This window comes from Pyxicephalus adspersus, chromosome 4, assembly GCF_032062135.1.
Source record: "Pyxicephalus adspersus chromosome 4, UCB_Pads_2.0, whole genome shotgun sequence".
Classification (NCBI taxonomy): domain Eukaryota; kingdom Metazoa; phylum Chordata; class Amphibia; order Anura; family Pyxicephalidae; genus Pyxicephalus; species Pyxicephalus adspersus.
The window spans coordinates 97,047,659-97,057,617 of record NC_092861.1 but is presented as its reverse complement, the minus strand read 5'-3'; the positions used below and the strand labels follow the sequence as shown (position 1 = coordinate 97,057,617).

At 36.3% G+C, this 9,959-nt stretch overlaps 1 protein-coding gene across 1 annotated transcript in view; it reads left to right on the top strand.

The window, feature by feature from the left end:
- Positions 1-4,738, top strand: part of LOC140329843 (T-box transcription factor T-like) — a 44,317-nt gene extending 39,579 nt beyond the window's left edge. Inside the window, exon 12 of the mRNA XM_072410235.1 lies at positions 4,657-4,738. The gene's annotated coding sequence lies outside the window, so the exon portion shown is untranslated. The remainder of the gene's footprint in view (positions 1-4,656) is intronic.
- The last annotated feature ends 5,221 nt before the right edge of the window (positions 4,739-9,959 follow it).

Here is a 9,959-nt window from a genome sequence, read left to right as displayed (position 1 = left end):
ACTTGTAAATCGCTTTTCTAACACTGTCCCTAGCGCCTTCTGACGTCTCTCTCTGCACTAAGATGCTGTGAAATGGTTTCTCCTCACCCTTTCTCTGCACTTATAAATCGTTTTTTCAGTTTTTTTAACTCACAATGAGGTTTTTGCTATCACTCTCTCTAGCTCCTGCAGACATCTCTGCCTGCACTCAGAAAGCTGTAAAATGTCTTAATCCAAGATGGCTGAGGCTATTTATAGGGCTGTGACATCACAGGACTGGCTGGCTGCTGAATGGCTGCATGCATGGCATTATGGGTCATCCCACCTTCCCAGAGTTCCTTGCCACATGTCCTCACATGTGTAGCCGCCATTTTAGAAAAAATTGCGATTCGTTACCACGAAGCGCAAGGAAATTTGCATTTGTTGCGAATCTAATTTTACCTGAAATTCGCAACGAATTCCACTTCGTCAGCTTTGATTCGCTCATCTCTAGTAATGATCAATGTGAACAACATCAAGGTGTTGTAGTAATGCTGCTCAAATGTTTTCTAACATGATATAATCTAATCATTGCTAATTGTGCACCATTGCAACACTACACTATGATTACTGATGGATATTCATTCATGGGGCAGGAGGGGTGTAAGCATTCCTATCACCAAAAGTTTCACTAGTTTTCAAGAAACTGGAAAATCTCTGTGAGCTATAAAGAGCTCTCTCAACAGAGTGTTTATTAAAATTCTCTAGTGTCAATGGCTTAGGCAATGTGCTGGACCTGTAGAGTAGCATTTAGTTGTTTATGGCCACATGTAATCTATCTGGGCTCATCTAAATAATCAATAAACAGGAAATGGTAATCAAATTCCCTGATATACATATGACCACTACTGTTATCACAGTAGTTGATAAGCTGGAACTTCTTCACTCTTCCTTCCTTTATTCAGCGTGGACTGGACACTGAGTGCCACCATCTTCTTCCTTCCTCTCTTCTGGGTTTTTCTTCCCATAAACCCAATGTCCTGATCTCGCATTGCAGAGGCGCAAGATTGGGTGACACACCTTCCAGTTTCCCCTTCAGTCTTTACTGTTGCAAAAAACAGTTTTTTCTTTATATAAAAGGGTTGCTGATACCAAGTGTGGCATCCAGTGATTATTACTGTAATCAAGGTGGTAAAAGGTTGGTTTTATTCTCCTTTTCACCAGGTACCATTGTTTTAGGTAGTGGCTCCATTAGTAATAGAAACACTCAAGTTAAAAAAAAAAAAAAAGATTTTAGTAGAGTTTGGATCATTTGTACATTATTTTAGCGTTCAATTGTTGCTTGTCTCCTTGTTGGAAATTCCCATCTGTTTCCAGTGTTGTCATTAAATAGAAAGTAAGGAAAAATCTACAAAATGGACAAAAACAATAAAAAACCTAATGGATAATCTAACCTGTTCCCACTTCATCTAAAACTAAAGTTAAAAAATTACCTTAGTGGCATTTTATTTTTACTGTCCGCATACTTTAAAACTACTTACAAAAAGAAGGATAAATGGTCTTTTCACAAAGAAGCGTAATGTACTTTTCTCATCTTCAGCCAATGACTGTTAATCATAGATCACACTGTCATCTTGCTGAAACTGAATGGAAGTTTAATTTGCAGTTTGCATTCCTTCCTAAAGTATATTGGTTTCTGGAAAGGTCTCAAAGCTCACACGATGATTGGTAATGCTTAATATCTCCACAATACCCACTCCTAAATATTTGTGAAAGGTGTGCCAGTAAATTCTATCTCTCTTTTTCCATTTTTACATATAGCTTGTTTCTAGCAAATAATGAAAATCACCATTACTGGTTAAATTCGCTAAATGGCTGTTTTCCATATTTTGGCAATTACATTTCATTGTAAAGCACTTAGGGGGACTTGATATTCTATATAAATTCAGCACCAACTTAAAATAACTTTGTGTTCATGTGAATAGAACTTGTAATATTTGAAAACATTCAAACATGTTCAGAAGAGTGGAAAAAAAATATCCTTTAATATTATTTATTATTGCCTTCACATTTTTGGATGGTTGACATGAACCTTAAATTAGACATCAGTACGAGAGGCCTTTATTGCAAAACTTGCATATGGCTTATTGCGGAGTGCCATAAACAGCAATGTTGTGTTGACATTTTACCCTGAACTGGTTCTTTATATTTGGGGAAATGCCAACAGATCGAATTAAAAATCCTTGGCATGAGATAGTAAAATCAGTGGGAGATATTGGAGAATTATTCAGTTATATAGATTTATATCCAAAGAAGGGCTTCACAAATAATTTTGTGGACCTAAATTGTTAAGCTGTTAGTGTGAAACAAAACTTTAGCTCACACCTATTAAGTATTATGCGTAGCAATAATTTAGCAGCAAACATTTCATTTCTTTAATTCACTTTTTGAAAAAAGCATTTGATAAAAAGTTTTTATTATCATAAAATGTTGAGTTAAATGTTTCATATATTTAGTATTTTATGCAAAACTACCAGTGACACTTGGAAATATATGTCAGCTTTATTTCTTTTGAGGTTACCTACCTGGTGCTCTTGTGCCCTGGTGTCCAGAGAGAGAGTTCCAAAATAGGTAAAGGAAATCTTGCACTGGGAATATGCCTCTTCCAATGATAATTGTTTAAAAGAATATTCCTCATATATTACAGGTATTTTCTCTCACTTGAGTCGTGTTTTCACTACAGAAAGAACTGAACATCTATTCTCGTTCAGTGATTGGAGATAAAAAGTTAAAGACCTTAGGCTAGGTACACATGTGCAATAATTATTGTTTGAAAACGAACAATCAACGATTATTCCTGATTATTTTGAACGATCGTATTGTGCACAATTCTGTACATGCTGTAACGATACGATCGTTCAAACGATGTACACATTGAATGATCGTTCAAACGATGCAGGAAGTGACATGTACAGGAGAAAGTGTATTACAGAACAATGCACGATCACTGAACGACCGTACACACAATAAATTAAGAATGATCGTCTCCCAATCAGATCCGCTGGGAAGGTCGTTCGTTTCCAGCGAGATTCCTCGTTCAACGGCGTCGTTGATCAGTCGTTGTGCACTTCTTTTGTTAACAATTATCGAACGATCTGTCGTGGATCGTTTATTTACAAAGACAATTGTTGCACGTGTGTATGCAGCCTTACATTAGAGCTTGATGAAAAAAAGGGATGCTTAGATAGTTTGATGATTGTTAACCCTTGCATCACTCTCAATTACATTAACAGTCTGAATACCCTTTCACATTGGGCCTGGGTGATTCAGAAATGGATCTAGTCCAGGATTAAAAACATTTGCCAAATAATAGCAAATGATTTCAGGAATCTTTTCTAGGTTTACTGGATCACCCCGCTTTACTCAATATAATCTATCTTCTCCAGTCTTGAAGAGGTTTAATTAAATCAGGCCCAATGAGAGTGATGCAAAAGTTAGTAATTATCAATCTGGATCTTTTTTCTTTTAATGATATCTGGTAATGCTACATAAATATCTTTACTCAGACACTGGGGCCTATTGATATCTTAGTTTTGGGGTATAACACATAGTATGCTTTGCCCTTATCTTTTAATGTCACTCCTACACACTAAGGCTTGTACTTAAACACATCAGGGTGTGTGGCTGGCCTATTGATTTTTATTGATCTTCCTTAAAGCTACTCATGTAAAAGTGAGATTTAATGTGCATTAATGGACATGCATTAGCTCACTCCCTAACATCTTCTCCCATTGCGTTAAATTAAAAAGCATCTGTGCCAACAAGAATGGTCCACGGTTGTTACTATTAAAAAGTCAGCCAAGAGTAATGAAGTGAACCTTTGCTGGAATGAACGTATGTAAACAGGCCGTGGCTGATAGATTCTGATGGAGATTAGCTGCACTGAACCTGCCTCACTGAAACAGTTTTTTTCAATGGCAATTGTTTATGACACATTGCTTTAGCGATTTAAATGAAAAGGGTTTAGATGAATATTAATTCTAGAATAAATATCACACCTCTCATACAATTCTGTCAGTAAAGTCCAGTGTTTCTCAACATGTTTAACATGGGACAACTCCTTGAAATAACTTTCAGGTATTTACAACTTTCAGCACATTCATGTGGTGGTCAGAAGGAAGAATGCCTCTTACATTGCTGGCCAGTGGGAAGGCTGCCTTCCTTACAGATAGCCAAAAAGATCATTGGTATCAGTTAAAACTGACCTGAGAGGCACAAACTGCTCATTGCTCAATGAACCCCTAGTAACCTCTGGGGGAACCCTGTTTGAGAAACACTGGTATAGTCTGTCAAATCAGAGTTTTTTGTCTCTCTCTCTCTCTTTATCTCTCTCCCTTTCTCTCAAACATTTTGAAAATCTTAAAGGGCAAGGATATAACTTTAAAACATTCAGATGTAAAGTTTTATACTCTCATTAAAAAGCACACATGCAAAATTAGTCACAACTGGGTATGTAGCAGGAATGGTGAGGCTTTCTGATTATTTCACTGGAGAGCCACCTAAGAGTTAATCTTTTTAGCAAGTTAAATACAAAAACATGGAATACTAAATACATGTGTTGTGAATGTACATGTGGATTTGTGTAAACTGTCTAGTCTGTGCCCTTGTGAACATCTTGTGTCCTCCTTTCCACACTAGGTTGGGATTGGAGTGACCTGAAAAGAAGAAAGTTATGGCTGGTATGCCCTGATGGGCCATGAGAGAGAAAACGGCAGGTAATATACAAAATATATTCTCATACTAAAAACTGCAAGTTTTTTTCATATCATAATGTAACAAGGAGGTTTGGTCAAAATGAGCTAGCAATAGTTGTGTAACAAGTTGATTGGTTGAGTTCAGTGTATTTTGGTAACTCCAGATATCATAGAATTGAGTGCTGATGCTGACATGTTTGAACACGGGTAAAGAAATTCCAGCTTCTCCCTACTTGACTCTTCCCAGTTGGATGATATGGAAATGGGCACTGCCTGGGGTAAACCCAGTCACCTGATCTTGCTGATGGAACTGTTGCTGTTTTGGACCATTGTATGCATCCAATAAAGATAAGTACTAACTTTTAATTAACCTCCCTAGCAGTAACCCCGAGTGTGACTCGGGGTAGAAAAAAGTTGCTAAAAGCGGTAACCCCCGAGTCACACTGTGCGGGGCGGGAAATTCAAAATCCATGTGTATTTTGTATTGATTGCAATCAATACAAAATCACTGTATTCAATGCAGTACATTGGAAATATAGGTGTAAAAGCAGTACATTGTTTTCAAGAACATTTATTTTACAATATATATATATATATTAGTATGAGTATATTATGTATTTTTAAAAAGAAATTTTCAAAAATTAAAAAAAATATATTTTTTTAAATGTATAGATTTTTTTTATTCAATCGATTATTTTTACATGATTTTGTGTTTCAAACTTTATTATACGCATACTATTATATTATACTGTAAAATAAATTTTCATGAAAAACAATGTACTGCTTTTAGCAATATAAAACCGGAAAGAAATGAATCGCTAGGGGGGTTAAGCAGTGCCTAACTGTTTTGTTTTTGTTTCTTTAACCCTTCCTGACACTTGTAGTCCCACAAATTCTTCCACCGTGCTACAGGGCGCAAGAATAGCTCCATTTATCAACTATAAATTACCCACCCACAAAGTATTCTATTTTATGGTATTGTATTCAAAAACAGTATGAATGTGTTCCTCATAAACGGGGTGATTTGTTCACCTGTACTCTTAACAGTTTTTAAACTCAAAACCTGCCGAGAATGGTACCAAACTGTGATAAGACATTTCTACATACTTTCAGCCTTTCATCTAGTCTTGTAACTTATGGAACTGTGGACCACATGTCTTGTGTTTGTCCCGCCTGTGTGAATGTAAATACTGTAAATAGTAGTCTTTCCTTGTGTATTCTGGGTCCTCACTGCACTAGAGCAAATTGCTCACACTAAAGTGAGAAAAAACGTCATATACATTAACCATGCAGGATTTATATATATAAATCTACGTTCTTTTAAATGAAATAGTCTCATTTATTTATTTTAAAATGTTGTTTATATGTATATGCACTAAATTGGACTTGATCATATGGGCCTGTTTTATTAAAGCTCTCCATAACTGGAGAAGATAGACTGTAATGGGTAAATCTAGATCATCCAGCAATCCTGAAATGGGTCTGGTGACGGGTTGAAAATATTTGCTAACTAATAGCAAATACATTTAAGGTTTGCTGGATCACCTAGGTTCTCATGATAGTCTAAATTCTCCAGCGTTGGAAAGCTTAAAAAATCAAGACATATGTGTCACAGCATATAAAGTCCGTACTATGCGGGAAAGTTAACAACTAAGAGACTATGATATGTGATTTTTTCTTTGCTCCCTTTCTATACTTACACAGACACAATTACCCTATTTAATAGGAGAAATATTAACCCATAAAGATGTGGCATCTGGATGAATACCTAAGGTCTTTATGAACAGTATGGACTTTTTGGATGACATTTCCAGAAATTAAGTGGGCTCTATATAGTTTATTTCTATTTATTAGATGCAATGGGGACCTTTAAATTGATCTTCACATGTGGCATTTGGGCTCTTTTCTAAGCAAAGTTTGTGGAGGAAGCTTTTTTGATGTTTGGCACTTCACACACACACACAAGGCCACTAAATGCACATACACAATGCACCCCAATTTGTAATTTGGGTTGTGGTCAGCTGTAGTACAAAAAATGCCTACCAGAATATCTATCAATTTAAAAGATCAGAATGAGCTCAATTAATTTGTGGCAATTAATTTGAAGTAATCCTATGTCAGATCTATTTTAGCAAATCTATGTACACAAAATAAAACACTCTGTTTTGTTCTTCCAAAAAACTACACTACATTTTACAACTCCAAGAATATAGAAACTTTCCATTCCCTGGCTCTATGGAATGCCCCCTTGTCTTGTTATAGTGAATTTGAAGGAAGTGTTCCAGCAAATTTTGTCCTTCGACCAGTACCTCTGGAACATTGTGTTTTCCACATGAAAAAATGCACAAAAAAATTAATTTAAAATGTGTTACATGTTAAATTAGCATTTTAGGCCTGATGTATACAACCTCAAATCCACATTATTTATTTTCTGAAGAATAAAAAATGGCATTTGCAGTGTTATGTTTACTAGTAAACCAAACTATATTATAGTATTTGAATAAAGAGACGACTATAAATTTAGTTATGTAAATTACAAAGACATCTTCCTGCCACATAAAGCAACAAGTATTATATTTACTAAAGAAATATGCAATAAAAACTTCATGGTTCACACCATATGTGTGTATTCAGTTTTTACTTTCATGACTGTTTAAATGAACAGAGCCTAGATAAACATGATCTGCACAAGACTGTAATATAACCACTGTGTGTACACTTCATTTCTTTATATACACATCAGTAAGACCTGATGTCCATTGTTGGCCGGGCACACTTCCACTGACTGCAGTAATCAGAAGATTGTTTGCTGTTTTTTAGGAAGGAACAATACAGCTGTATTTACACTTTAGGAGTAGGAAATTACAGGTGTGGGATGACCCTTATGCCACTGTCCTCTTTTGATTCATGAAAATTGATTTAGTAATTATACTACCATTTTATATGGATGTGTTTTTTGCCATATCTGGGACTTTAAAAAAACAGTGTCCTAGTAGCCCCAAAAGGTGGCAAAAGATCATTTATATTGGAATACCCAATATTTGAGAGGCATAAATTGCAGGTTGCATGTGAAAATACAAAAATGCAAATATGGGAATTCGGATACTAGAAATATGTAAAAATAACTGCTTTGATACAGATTAAGTAGTAATCAGGCCTTGTAATCAGAGAAAATAACACAAACAACAGAATAAATACAGACTGTTTTTCTTTTTTGCTGGCATTCTCTCCTTAGAAAACCTGTTTTAAGAGAATATGGAAGCTTGGCTGTAATTCTGATCTTTTTTTTGCGTGCATGTCATTGTTGTTTACTGAACGGTAACAGGTTTGCAAATCCAGAGTTCTGAATTCACTTATATACATTGTTTAATAGTTTCAGATACATTTTTTTTGAAGTACTAATGCCAGGCAATTTGTGGGTGTCTCCTGTGTAAGCTCCTATTTTGTGTAATACCTGATCACAATTGCCATACATAGCAGAGCAATATACCTTTTAATATCACACAATATTCACACAATAACGAAAGAAGAAATTGTTGCCATTCTATTTCAGTTGCCCACTGTCCTTCTCCAAAGCAGTGGTTGCCAACCAGTGGTCTGCGAGAAAATTTTGGTGATCCACAGCTCTGTCCCCCATATGGACACAACCCACACACTCTCCCATTGCAGGCTCAGACCTGCTTGCTAAACATCATGGAGGAACAGTAGCGCAGGACTGTGGACACAACTTGTGTTGTGTCCACAGCCCTGCGCTACTGTCCCCCCCAGAAATTTAGCAAGCAAGTCTTGGCCTGCAATGAAAGAGTGGGTGGGTTCTGGCATCATGATGTCACTGTGGGAGAAGTTTCTCCCCCTTGGAGCTCCTGGAGCATGCACGGTCTGAGTTCAGTGAATTTAGTGGTCCGTGAGGTCAGAAAGGTTGGTGACCACTGCTCTAAAGCAACCATTTCCAATGCTATTCTCACAAAAACTATTTATACACACAGGATTACTGTGTTGGTGTTACCAACTTGATGATATACATAAAGAAAGGAAAGTCAGACTGCCACACATGACATATTACTTCATGTCATTGTTTATTTAACAATTACTAAGTCAAATGCAAAAGCAGTGTGTTAAAAATTAAGAACACCTTTACCCGTTACATAGGAATTAGAAAGTAGCAGGCACTGCTAATCATATGCATTTGATTATTGACTATCAGCAAGTGGAACCATGTCTAAAAATGTAGAAATCGGTTTGCTGGTCTGATAAGGTGTGTGTAAACACAAGAACAAGTAAGGCGATAATCATAGAGAAGAAAAATGCTGCCCCTTAATCTGGGAAGGGTTATAAAGCCATTTTCAAACAATTTTAAGTCCATTCTACAGGAAGAAAGGTTATTCACAAGTATAAAATATTCAAGACGGTTGCTAAACTTTCCAGGCATAGACACCCAAGCAAACTAACCCCAAGGTCAGACCATGTGATGGTCAAAGTTATTGAAACCTAAGGACTACATCTCAGGCTCTAAAGGCCTTGGTTACAATATTAAATGTAAAGTTTATGACAGTACAATTAGACAAAGAATATGGCTTGTTTAGAAGAGTTGGCAAAAGAAAGCCTTTTCTCTCTAAAAAGAACATGACACCATGTCTTAGGTTTGGTAAATTGCATCTGAACAAACTACAAATTTTCTTTAATAATTTCCTTTCGACAGATAAGAGATGAGATAATACACACATTTGGCCACATTTAGAGAAAATAGCATATCAGCACAAAAACTTTATACCAATTAATAAACGTGTTGGAGGAGGTAACAGTTTGGCATTGCTTTGGAGCCACAGGATCGGTGCTCCTTGCAGTCATTGAGTAAGCCATGGACTTTTTTGTACTCCAAAGTGTTTTAGGATCAAATGTGAAGCCATCTGTGTGACAGATCAAACTTCACCAAATTGAGTCATGCAATGGGACAATGTTCATAAGCATACCAGCAAATCTACAACATAATAGCTTAAAAAGAAGAATCATGGTGATGCAATGGCACAGTCCAGACCTCAAATAGATTGAAATGCTGTGCTGCAACCTTAAAGCAGAACTGTACCCTTTTATACTCAACTACTCCTGTGCTATTGCTCCCTTCTTTCTTTTTCTCTTCCTCGTTTCTTGTTGATGTGGATTGGCCGTGATGGGATGACATAACATTTCATTGACGTTGATTCAGTTCCAATAACCACATGGAAGCCTGAATGTTCATCTCAGTGATTT